Raw genomic sequence first — 14,723 nt, forward strand, 5'->3', positions numbered from 1 at the left:
TATCAAACTAATGGGATAAAAACATAGATGGAAACCCCACAAAAGGAAGATTTGTATCAAACTAATGGGATAAAGCCACAACAACCATGAATTTAAAACAACTGGCTTGAATACATAATAACCATATAAGTGAAAACATTTTTGGTCATATAATTTTAATGCACTGTCATGATCACCATCCACAGTTATTTGTTTTTGTTGTCCTGAGACACTGTTTTTAGTGCAATATCTTGAATATAAATGTTTTCACACAACTCTCAACTTTCACACGGAAATCACATTAAAGGAAGATTGGTCTTGATAAAATGAAGGAAGTTTGGTATTAATTAAATGAAGGAAGATGGGTATTGATTAAGGAATATGACACTAAAGGATTTGGAACAAATTATGAATTTAAAACAACTTAAATACATAACTTAAGTATATATGTGTGGATTTGACGGGTAGGTTTCATATTACAAAAAACATTCTGTTAATTGTTAAGAGTTATAAACCTTACCACGTCAGAATAAGAATACAAGAAGGTTTCCTAGTCGTTCATTGAAGACCCATGGGTGGCCATGGGCTGACTTTTTTATTTGATTTTCAATCTGTGGCAATCCAGGGATGCTAGCTAGCCAAATACTTCAGTTATCTAGACTCACCTCGTAATTTAATCACAATGAAGCTTGGCGACCAACAGATAAGTTTTGCCTGTCATCGATTCCAAATGTTATCGTGTTGATATTAAGGACATTCAAGTTTACTAAAATAACTTCAACGTCAACAATGAAACTCGCTGATGTGTTACGAATGTTTTCTATCTGTCATCATCTGAAAAGGGTAAAACAATCACAGTGCTGTTAGCACTTGAGGTTATTGATCTCCGTCAAAATTGTAGCATGAACATAATTTCAAAGTTAATATGAAGTAAAATAAAACTGTAATTGTAATTTGCTTTTCCCATAATATTCAAATTTTTGAAATAGTATATACTGAATATAAATGTTTACTACTGATTTTCAGAGATATAAACTGTAGATCAATAGTTAAACAGTATACAACTTCACACACATTTACAATTTTGTTTCATTTTATCTTTTTCACAAGTTTTTGAACCTATCCAAAAATTTACAATAATATTAAAAAATATGATGCATTCTTACACTGTATTTTTCACAAATTAAAATTTCAGCTACAAAATACAATTTCCTAGATGTACATTAAATTTTCCAAGAAACAGACACTAATCAATTTAAGAATCTTCCGACAACTTTACTTTGTGTTTTTAAATTAAATGTAATTTGAAAGATATCTTAATTTTGCACTTCAAAATATGCCTGTTCTTTTATTTGCATTTGAGATGGGTTTTTTTTTCACAGCACTTTGATCAGTGGTGGGGCTAGGATCAAAATTTAGCACATTTTCACTTTCTATAGTAAAAATGTTTTGAAAGTTGCAAGAGATGACTTGGTTTACGGAACTAAAGGAGTAATGTGTGAAACTTCGTGGTATCTAACGGTTTATTCACAAGGGGCAAACTTAAAAAATAGTATTTTTTAAATGAATTTATTTCTTTCATGTTTCTTTACACATTCTGCAAAACATAAAATTTTCTTAGTGCAAATTTATAACTAGATATCTTTCAAGGCCAAAAAGAAGTTTCTCTAATCTGCATTTGATTTATGACCAGATCTTAATTTCATAATGGTAACTTGCTGTCCTCGTCGTAAACGACTGTTGTTGTCCGGCGTCCGTAGACAATTTGGTTTCCAGACAATAACTAGAGTATAAGAGTAAGGATCTTCATGAAATTATACCACAAGGTAGGTTTGGATTTTTTAGGATTTGTGACTTAAACCGAGTAAGAATTAAGGACCGACCAACAAGGGCCATAAACAAGCATTTCATGATATCTGAACCTATAAACTTGACTATAATGAATCGATTTCTTTGAAATTGTACTATCAGATGACATGCCACATAATGAAGGCGATTTATATAAAAGATAACAACCTTTCTCAGTCTTTTATGGATTCTAGCCACAATTCAGTCATACCTTGATTATAAAATAGTCAGAAATGTCTGCTGTCAGTGGATAAAAGATACTAGTGACTAAGTTCGCATGTTTAAAGAGTAATCAAGGGGACCAAGGTTATAGCGGTAATAAAAAAAAATGTAATCCAGGGACTAAGACCAGACATGGAAAACAGACATACACAACAAAGAACATAAAGTAACTAAAATCATACATTCAAAGTAACAAAAGTAAATGAGCAACTCGGACTCCACTAAAAATTTTAATATTCTTTTTATAATTTTTTAAAATTTTTAAAATTTTAAAAAATTCAAAATTTAAAAATAAAGTTTTTCGAGAGGAGAGAATAATAATCCTTTATCTAAGAAAATGTTCCATTCCAATGTCACACATTGCTTCCTTGGAACGGATGATGTAGCAGACAATTGCAAGCTTTGAAATTGGCGTGAGGAGATTCTGTAGAGAATGAATTATCATTCTAAATATATAACTCCAGTTATTCTTGATGGGATTATAGCACATTGTCCGCCCGTCCGTCGTTCAGAATTCTCACAATCTTCGTTTAACTACAGTGAATCGTTTATTTTTATTGATGTTGGCTCCATATCTGTTTCCATTCATTTCTGGCTTAACTGTTTCGATAAATGAAAATTTATTCTTTAAATTTCAGCGATTTCTTCTTTTGTATTTTTTGTTTTGATTTGTTTTGATTTGTTTGTTTGTTTGTTTGTTGTTGTTCTTGTTGTTGTTTTGTTTTTTGTTTTTGTTTTTGTTTTTGTTTTTGTTTTTGTTTTTTTTTTGGGGGGGGGGGGTATAAACCAAGTCAGTTCCATACTCTTCATACTTTACTTGGGTCGATGCAAATTGTGAGGCACATTTTCAGGTTAGTTTAATTGAATTAAATTGTTCATATCAATCAGCAGTAGTGGACCACGGACATTCGTTTCAATCATAGATATAATGTACGAGCTCATAGGGAACGGTTGTATCATGCGTTAATGACACAAGTCTTTATTTTATGGTTCACTTTAAATGTAAAACACACTATGAATTACACAGAAACGCATTAAGGGACTCTTACACTATAACAAATTGAGCGAACGAACTGCTACCGAATTGAGAAAAGAATAGAAAAGTGACCTGTTAATCACTTGTCAGATGAAAAGTTGACGTTTTGAACAAGCTAAAACGATATAATGTGTAATTATAACGAGTAAACCCATTCAGAACGAATTTTTTAACAAACGAAGCACCAACACGAAAGCGACTACGGAACGTTCTGTGTACCTATCACTAACCATCTTACCGCATATACTATTAAATATTGGTAATTAACGAATGAAACGCTCATAGGTAATACATAACGAATCTAATTTCAATGATGATGCAATAAAAGGTCTTTAATGTTAAACAAATATCATTTGTATATTTTTTTAATTTGTAGGGATGCATGCATTTCATTTTTTATTGTTGCCTTTTTACAAATTGATATTGTTCAAATTTTATCAATTAGCTGAATGGGAAGATATTTGATGTACATATCCCTAAATTAGCAGACAACCAAGTTTTTAGTTTAAAGTTCAAAATTCTACAATTAAATACAACATTAATTAATGTATGATATTCATTTGCACAATTTTTATTGCTCAAGCAGATACCAAATTTAATCATGATGATTTGCATCAATGCATTTTCATGTCTGATGATGTTACATATTCATTAAGTTTTTTTCATCAATGTTCATACATGGAATAGCCATAATCTACATATTCATAGAACTCATTTGCATAAATATTCATAATTGCCAGTATTTATTTGTTGCTTATTTATCTAGAACAATATGTTTTTATTATGAAGAAATAAAATATAATGACCTACTGAATTTATTTTGTTTGTTATGTAAAAGGCTCACTCTGTAATAATTGTTATCTCCTGTGAATTTAATTATTTACAATATTTTGTTACAATATTTGCAAAGAAGATTGCAATAATCTTAGCCAACAAATGCAATATTCGTTGCAATAACCAAAATAATTCACATTTGTATAAAAAGGTTGTAAATATAAAACAATGCTTCTGAGCAAATAGCCAATGCAAAAAAAAACAATAACTAGATGCTAATTAGTATTTTGTTCCTTTGAAAATTATTAGTTGGTCATATTATGTTATAGCACTGTTACAATTTATATTGATGTGTTGTCATCATCATGAGACACTTGGTTTTCATGCTGTAAATTGAATATTAGTGTTTTTATCTTACAACATAGATGGAAACCCCACAAAAGGAAGATTTGTATCAAACTAATGGGATAAAAACATAGATGGAAACCCCACAAAAGGAAGATTTGTATCAAACTAATGGGATAAAGCCACAACAACCATGAATTTAAAACAACTGGCTTGAATACATAATAACCATATAAGTGAAAACATTTTTGGTCATATAATTTTAATGCACTGTCATGATCACCATCCACAGTTATTTGTTTTTGTTGTCCTGAGACACTGTTTTTAGTGCAATATCTTGAATATAAATGTTTTCACACAACTCTCAACTTTCACACGGAATCACATTAAAGGAAGATTGGTCTTGATAAAATGAAGGAAGTTTGGTATTAATTAAATGAAGGAAGATGGGTATTGATTAAGGAATATGACACTAAAGGATTTGGAACAAATTATGAATTTAAAACAACTTAAATACATAACTTAAGTATATATGTGTGGATTTTACGGGTAGGTTTCATATTACAAAAAACATTCTGTTAATTGTTAAGAGTTATAAACCTTACCACGTCAGAATAAGAATACAAGAAGGTTTCCTAGTCGTTCATTGAAGACCCATGGGTGGCCATGGGCTGACATTTTTTTATTTGATTTTCAATCTGTGGCAATCCAGGGATGCTAGCTAGCCAAATACTTCAGTTATCTAGACTCACCTCGTAATTTAATCACAATGAAGCTTGGCGACCAACAGATAAGTTTTGCCTGTCATCGATTCCAAATGTTATCGTGTTGATATTAAGGACATTCAAGTTTACTAAAATAACTTCAACGTCAACAATGAAACTCGCTGTAGTGTTACGAATGTTTTCTATCTGTCATCATCTGAAAAGGGTAAAACAATCACAGTGCTTTTAGCACTTGAGGTTATTGATCTCCGTCAAAATTGTAGCATGAACATAATTTCAAAGTTAATATGAAGTAAAATAAAACTGTAATTGTAATTTGCTTTTCCCATAATATTCAAATTTTTGAAATAGTATATACTGAATATAAATGTTTACTACTGATTTTCAGAGATATAAACTGTAGATCAATAGTTAAACAGTATACAACTTCACACACATTTACAATTTTGTTTCATTTTATCTTTTTCACAAGTTTTTGAACCTATCCAAAAATTTACAATAATATTAAAAAATATGATGCATTCTTACACTGTATTTTTCACAAATTAAAATTTCAGCTACAAAATACAATTTCCTAGATGTACATTAAATTTTCCAAGAAACAGACACTAATCAATTTAAGAATCTTCCGACAACTTTACTTTGTGTTTTTTAAATTAAATGTAATTTGGAAGATATCTTAATTTTGCACTTCAAAATATGCCTGTTCTTTTATTTGCATTTGAGATGGTTTTTTTCACAGCACTTTGATCAGTGGTGGGGCTAGGATCAAAATTTAGCACATTTTCACTTTCTATAGTAAAAATGTTTTGAAAGTTGCAAGAGATGACTTGGTTTACGGAACTAAAGGAGTAATGTGTGAAACTTCGTGGTATCTAACGGTTTATTCACAAGGGGCAAACTTAAAAAATAGTATTTTTTAAATGAATTTATTTCTTTCATGTTTCTTTACACATTCTGCAAAACATAAAATTTTCTTAGTGCAAATTTATAACTAGATATCTTTCAAGGCCAAAAAGAAGTTTCTCTAATCTGCATTTGATTTATGACCAGATCTTAATTTCATAATGGTACCTTGCTGTCCTCGTCGTAAACGACTGTTGTTGTCCGGCGTCCGTAGACAATTTGGTTTCCAGACAATAACTAGAGTATAAGAGTAAGGATCTTCATGAAATTATACTACAAGGTAGGTTTGGATTTTTTAGGATTTGTGACTTAAACCGAGTAAGAATTAAGGACCGACCAACAAGGGCCATAAACAAGCATTTCATGATATCTGAACCTATAAACTTGACTATAATGAATCGATTTCTTTGAAATTGTACTATCAGATGACGTGCCACATAATGAAGGCGATTTATATAAAAGATAACAACCTTTCTCAGTCTTTTATGGATTCTAGCCACAATTCAGTCATACCTTGATTATAAAATAGTCAGAAATGTCTGCTGTCAGTGGATAAAAGATACTAGTGACTAAGTTCGCATGTTTAAAGAGTAATCAAGGGGACCAAGGTTATAGCGGTAATAAAAAAAAATGTAATCCAGGGACTAAGACCAGACATGGAAAACAGACATACACAACAAAGAACATAAAGTAACTAAAATCATACATACAAAGTAACAAAAGTAAATGAGCAACTCGGACTCCACTAAAAATTTTAATATTTTTTTATAATTTTTTTTAAATTTTTAAAATTTTAAAAAATTCAAAATTTTAAAATAAAGCTTTTCGAGAGGAGAGAATAATAATCCTTTATCTAAGAAAATGTTCCATTCCAATGTCACACATTGCTTCCTTGGAACGGATGATGTAGCAGACAATTGCAAGCTTTGAAATTGGCGTGAGGAGATTCTGTAGAGAATGAATTATCATTCTAAATATATAACTCCAGTTATTCTTGATGGGATTATAGCACATTGTTGTCCGCCCGTCCGTCGTTCAGAATTCTCACAATCTTCGTTTAACTACAGTGAATCGTTTATTTTTATTGATGTTGGCTCCTTATCTGTTTCCATTCATTTCTGGCTTAACTGTTTCGATAAATGAAAATTTATTCTTTAAATTTCAGCGATTTCTTCTTTTGTATTTTTTGTTTTGATTTGTTTTGTTTTGTTTTGTTTGTTTGTTTGTTTGTTTGTTGTTGTTGTTGTTTTGTTTTTGTTTTTGTTTTTTTTTGGGGGGGTTATAAACCAAGTCAGTTCCATTTTCTTCATACTTTACTTGGGTCGATGCAAATTGTGAGGCACATTTTCAGGTTAGTTTAAATGAATTAAATTGTTCATATCAATCAGCAGTAGTGGACCACGGACATTCGTTTCAATCATAGATATAATGTACGAGCTCATAGGGAACGGTTGTATCATGCGTTAATGACACAAGTCTTTATTTTATGGTTCACTTTAAATGTAAAACACACTATGAATTACACAGAAACGCATTAAGGGACTCTTACACTATAACAAATTGAGCGAACGAACTGCTACCGAATTGAGAAAAGAATAGAAAAGTGACCTGTTAATCACTTGTCAGATGAAAAATTGACCTTTTGAACAAGCTAAAACGATATAATATGTAATTATAACGAGTAAACCCATTCAGAACGATTTTTTTTAACAAACGAAGCACCAACACGAAAGCGACTACGGAACGTTCTGTGTACCTATCACTAACCATCTTACCGCATATACTATTAAATATTGGTAATTAACGAATGGAACGCTCATAGGTAATACATAACGAATCTAATTCACTTTTTTTGGAAATTGAATGCATGAGGGTATAACCCTCTTTTCGTATACGGGATTCGGCATGCTTTTAAATCATTAATTAAGATTTATTAAATTAGACTCGGGCGCAGAGTTGTGCATTGTACGCTGGACTCGCCGTCATTTTTAGAGCATACGGTGGACTCGATGGAGAGGGGTTACACATAAAAAAAATATGCATAAAAACAGTACATATTTTAGGAGAATGAAGCAATATAAAAGAAAGTAAACTGCAAAATATTTTTTTCTGATGCAAATGTGATTAAGGTAAAGAAAATTGAAGGATCTTCAAAATCGAGGAATTATTTATTATACAGATTGTCTTTCTGGATTTTTGATATCTTTCAGTTATATAACGTGCATGATAACACGAGTCATACGACATGTTAATTGCTTCACAGTGCATCATTTTAGTAATTTCTTTAATTAACAGCTTGTGTCGTTGCATCATTTTAGTAATTTCTTTAATTGACAGCTTGTGTCGTTGCATCATTTTAGTTAAATTCTTACGCTGACAGCTTGTGTCGTTGCAACATTTTAGGTAAATTCTTTAATTGACAGCTTGTGTCGTTGAATCAATTTAGGTATTTCTTTAATTGACAGTACGTAATTTAGTTATGCAAATTCTATTAGTTTTTGGAAGTCTTATTTGATATTTTTCAAGTGAAAATTCTAATTTAAATGAACCAAAAATTTGTTCTTTTGAAGAATTATTTATGTCACTAAACCACTTTTGTATAAATTGATCTTGTAAAATTTTAGTGACATGATTTAAGTCAAACTGACCATCTTGATTTAAAAACACATATCTCATGCCGGTTCCATTAAATATACATTCAATATGATTCATCCATATAAAGCTCTCATTTCCATTATATTTCAGTTTATACAATAAAGAATACAATAAACTACTTAACTTATCTTTGTTATTGATAAGTCTATACCAAAACGATAAAATTCTTTTTAACTCTCACTTCTAAAGGAAAACGCCCCAATTTTCCAAAAACCATAAAATTAGGACACAAGCTTCGAACATTTAAAATTCTTTTTACAAAAACTAAGGTGTATTCTTTATATAATTTGTAAATTGTCCTATCCCCAAATTTCAGAACCATAGAGTAAAATAGATTAAATCATAGCATCAAAAAGTATTAGTTGAAGATCAATAGGAATGTTCTGGGTTCTAATATTTTTATATATGCTAAACAAAGCTCTTTGAGCTTGGTTAACAAGCTTTTGTTTGGCGTTTGAAAAATTGCCATTGTACTTGAAAGATAATCCTAGGTAGGGAAAGGTATCTGGAATTTCTATATTTTCGTCTTGTAATCTGAATTGAACGTTAATATAGCATTTCCGTTTAAAAAAATAATCCTAATTTTTGTCTTCTCTACATTAACAATTGATTTCCAATAATTACAGTATTGTTGAAAAGTATTTAGTGCGTTCTGCATTCCATCAGAAGTTTCGGCTAATAGTACTGTATCATTGGCATACAGAATTACAAACATTAAGAGTAAAATATCAAAATTACGGTCAGCTAGATCTTGCACCAAATACAACAGAGAGCATCCGCGATCTTCAAGAAATTCCTCAAGATCGTTTCGAAAAATGGAGAAAAGGAAGGGAGATAAGTTTTCACCCTGTCGGACAACTGTCATACAGGGAAAAATCTGATTGTTCACCATCATATTGAACACAAGATTTAATATTATCATACATGTTGTATGTAACAGTGAATATCTTTCCTTTTATTCCATTCCATTAACTTCTTCCACAAGCCTGTTCTCCACACAAAGTCAATAAAGGCGCAAAATAATTTCTTTCTGTTTGATTGGTAAATCGATACGAGAGAATTCAAAATAAACAGGTTGTTTATTGTTGAATGTTCCTTTCTAAATGAAGCTTGGTTTTCCGTTAATAAATCAACCTCATTAGCAAAGCACGTTAGACTAGTGTTTAGTATCAAGGTGAAGAGTTTTCCTACATAACTTATCAACTAGGTTGCTCTGAAGTTATCTGGGTTCATATTATCTCCCTTGTTTTTATACAGGGGTCGAATTATAACAACGGCCCACGTGTCTGGTGCAACATCCGTATTCAAAATAAGGTTGAATAGATTAACCAATAACTGAATCAATTTCGGAGGCGAGTTTTTTAGATACTCATTCAAAACACTATCCAGACCTGGGTATTTCTCATTTTTCAATGATTCGATAGAACGACAAATCTCATCCTCAGCAATGTCATTATTTAATATAGATTCAATCTGCTGATTATCACAAATAGTGTTTAAATCTACGACATCATCATCACCATCCTAATCATCATCATTAAGCTTCTTACAATAATCAAAAATGTATCTATATCCATAGGTGGGTTAGGTTTGCGAGTGCCATAAAATTTATTCAGTATTCTCCAAAAAACTTTAGAATCATACTTCGAATGAGATCTCAACTCCATAGCGGTTTTTTCTTGATATCTTCGTAAACCTTTGTTAAGTTCCCGCTTATACTCTCGCGATTTTTTATTCAGAAGCTTTCTGTATAATCGGTTTTAACATGTTTATATTTACTTTTAGCCTCATGAAATGCACCCCGCTTAATACTGCATTCTTTAGTGAACCAAGGTTTACAATTATATTTTAAATTAGTCTTTGAATTGTGTGTACCAAATACAGATGTAGCATTTTCATTATAGAATACACATTAATCATTTACAATTGAATTTACTTGATCAAGGGTCGGTCACATGACTGTGTTCTACATTCATTAGTTTGTCTTCAATATTTTGTAAAACAAGTTCTGAATCATATCTCAAAACTTTCAGAAAATCACCTGCTTTACGCTGGTTCAATTTAACCCTTTCTTTACATGTATTTTGTTTTATTATTTACCACTTTATCAGAGCCAGCGAGTAAAGAAATACAAAAAATTAACATGTTATACACATCTGAAAACATAGGATTAAAATCAATTATTTCAAAGTCAGTAATTACATCGCACATATAAGGCAAGAGTAACAAATAATCAACTAGACTGACATTTTTACTGGTAGTTCGTCCTTGATTACTACAATACACGGCCACTGTCAGCAAAAACGTTACACCTTTTACGTAGTTCTAACAGTTTTGAACCGTATCTATTAACACGACCAGCATCTTGACTGATTCTATCTAGTGGGATTTGTTTGTGCCTTAAACAGTCAAAACCAGAAAAAGATATGTTTTCGTCTGGAATATCTAAAACATCTAAAAGTTGCTCGTCAGGCACTACAAAATCTGGTAAAATATCCGTTCGAGCGTTCACATCACCAACAACTAATGCATATCTTGTATTTTCTGAAAAAAAAAAACCAAACAAACAAACAAATCATATTGCTTTATCAATAGGTGAAAGTCAGGGTTCAGTAACTTTGATTCGATTCCACAAACGTTTAAGTCAGTAATGTTCAGTTTACTAATAAAACTGGTTCTATCGTCTGATGCGTTGTCCTAGTCGTGGGGGTCACCGCCTTGATCTCTATTGTGAATTGGCGGTACGGGTGGAGGGTCAATACGAGATCTAATGTTGTACGGACGTCCATCAACGGGAATTTGGTTATACACCATCGTAGCGCGTTTCCGTTGTCCCTGTAATTCTTTCAGTTTTGGGTAGAGTTTCCTACGACGTTCGACTATTTCGTCTGGATATTATTGGTTAATTGTGTACTGAGGTTTTCCACCAGTTTGGATGCGGCCTTTCTTACCAGCTCATCGTCTTTGTCATTGACAAATCTTGCTATAATGTCTCTAGGTTTTCCGTCTCTTCTGGCACGAAGACGGTGAACATTCTGAAATTCGATGTCCTCAACGTCCGATATGTCTAGTTCCGTATGGAAGAAATGTTTTGAGACTGCCTCGTTTTTTTTTCAGTTTCAAAGTTGATTTCTGATATTCCACCACATAATCAAATTGTATTTCATCGAATGGCTTTGTAATTTTATCAAGTTTTCTTTCAGTTCAAAATTTTCAGTTTCTAAGCCTTCATTTCAAGACAATTCATTCTTTCCTGTATCTCATTATGCTGTCACTCTTCAACCCCCGAGTATATCTTTGTGCTGATTTTGGACAGTTTTGATTTCTTGAATCTCTGTTTTCATATCTGAAATTGCCTTTTCAAATTTTACAAAGTTTTCATTGATCTTATCGATAATATCAAGTTTCGAGAGTTCATCTTTCATTAAGGAGTCTATTTGATTAAACCGGTGGTTAAAAGCCTCCATAGTGGAGAAATTATTTGGAGAGATTTCGAATCGACTTGGTTTTGGGATATCGGTACTGGAATAGGCTGCTGTATAATGTTGTTTGGTGGCAGATTTTGTTGAGACTGAAGTGGCTGTATCCCAACAGACGCCTGTGGAGTACAGTTAGAACTCTGTTGTGGGTGTTTTAATTAATATTATGGCTTCATTCTCGAACAAGAGCACCATATAAGACACTTACATACATGTGCATCAGTATTTAAAAATTCAGTATCAAGACTTTAACTTTTTCACGGCTACACTAAGTAAGATCATATAGTGTGTCAACTAGGCTTGCCAATGCATTCCATTGAATAGTTGATTATTGCTCTCTTTGTTTCTCGAGTTCCGCTATATATACAATACCACGCGTCGGTAGATGCTACTAACTCATCATATTTGAATTGTTAACATTTTCACTTTTATATACTTAAAAATTTGGAATGAACAGTAAATTAAGGGAAACCGACCTTAATAATTAAGGAATCATTTTGAATAAAAAAGGTACCAAATTTTAACTGGAAGTAGATGAGATTCGTTATAAGAAGTAATCCTGGTACTTGATCTGTAGTTTTTTTCTCGCTCAGTCTCACCAAAGCGTTAAGTAAGTTTCCCCGGTAACACATGCTTTTTCGTTTTGTTAAATATCAAACTGATTATTTCTAATATAATATAATATCATGAGAGATATGCAGACAACCAATTAACCAAAAATTACTTAAATTCCGTGGTCGATTATTCAAATATAAAAATAGCAAACACACAAAAATGTGAAGATTTGTAAAAGGCTAACCGGAACGGGAAAGTCCCCTTCATTCAATAAAGTGTTTTGATATCGAAATAAAGATACTGAAATAAACCAGTATATTTCTAAAATCATTTGTTTCTAATAAAAGTAGAAATAAATGTTAAACGTATTGAAAACGCCCTGTAATAGGGCTTAATGTACATCTACAAGCACCTATTAACACAACGAACAGAAATTTTTAAAATAATTTTGTCGTTCATTTCCAGTTCGTGTGATAATTTGTTATATTATAAGAGCACATTAGTGTTAATTTGCTGTTCTACCGGTTACAGTTCTCATCATAGTATACATGTACATACCAAATAATGTGAACAAATTATGAAACAGATGCAGAGAGAAGAAAATAAGCACATGTTCTAATTATAACAACAAGGATAGCCGCACGACTCATCTTGGAAATAATACATCACCAAACTGGAAAAAAAAATCTATAACCCTGTAACATCACACACACACACACACACACACACACACACACACACACACACACACACACACACACAGATATCAATCCTCTACTTAAAGCGTTTCCAAATAAGATATTTAACGATGTTCACATTAGGACGTCGTTGGTACAGATTCATGTAGCGCGAAAAAGAACCCCGAAAACCTTGGCGGGAACATTATAAATGATTACGTCATAATATTATATAATGAAAAATCCCGGGAGAGGTAATAATAATTTCATTCTAAATCGCGCGCTCAACCGAATGAAATTATATTTATTTCCTAATATATAAAAATCGGTCTTAATATGCTAAAATCACCATGATAAATATATTTTACGTTGGTTGCCCTGGTTCGTATAGATATATGAATCAACATGAATATCTACAGGAACAATAACTTTCCAATTTACGGTCATTTTTCTACGTAAAGTCGGTCTTGACCGTATTGTATCTACTTCCTGTTTCCGATTCATTATTTTATACAGATGTTTTCCACATCGTTTAACTAACAGCTTTAGACATACAATATATATACCCAAACAACATGATCGGACAACGTGATCAATATCAATGGGACAACACAGAGAAAAGTCATTTGAAATGAACCTATAAATTGCAATAAGCAAAAGAGTAATCAAGGAAACCAAGGTTATAGCGGTAATCAACAGAATACAATCCAGGGACAAAGACCAGACATGGAAAACAGATATACACAATAAAGAACATAAAGTTACTAAAATTAAACATAAACAATAACAAAAGCGAATGAGCAACTCGGACTCCACTCCACTAAAAACTGGAAGCATGGACCAGGTGCACCGGTAGAGTAATCGTCCTCTGCTTTTCTAGAAACACCCACCGAGTTGCTCATAAAAAGTCAAGTCCGGGGTAAACAAACGAAGAAAGGAAAATTATAACCCGTTGAATAAATCAGTTTTCATGGTGCACATGGATACACCATAACGATCCACGAGTTCATGATGACGACCATAAAACTTCTGCAGTGATGCCTTCAATCTTGTAGCAACATAACCCTGTTCTAGAAGCCTATTTGTTAGAGTTCTAGCGCGATACCAAAAGTCGGTGTAGTTTCGGCAAGCTCTGGCATAACATATGAGTTGTTATTTGATCATTCCATCAAAATCAACAATTCAAAACACACGAAGGGCATTATAGCTTTCCAAAGGGCTGATGTGCATTCCCATACGATCTTGTTAGCCAAACGGACAGGTTATACGGACCGTGTGTACGGACTTTCTGGTTGCTGAATCTGTAATGCCCGGACAGCTGTTTTGCCTTTGGCGTAGGGGCCTCTGGACCAATACAGCCAACCTCAAAGTTGAAGGTAATAAGGTGTTACTAAAATGCCGTATTGGCCATGGTATAATCCACACTTTATTACCTGTGACTATATTTACATGTATATGTAATAAAACGTGTTTTATTTTCATTTCTATGTCCAATATCTATACGTATGTAACACAAGTAAAA

The sequence above is a fragment of the Perna viridis genome, chromosome 9, assembly GCF_037379345.1.
Source record: "Perna viridis isolate PV_CMFRI_1.1 ecotype Kerala chromosome 9, ASM3737934v1, whole genome shotgun sequence".
NCBI classification, from domain to species: domain Eukaryota; kingdom Metazoa; phylum Mollusca; class Bivalvia; order Mytilida; family Mytilidae; genus Perna; species Perna viridis.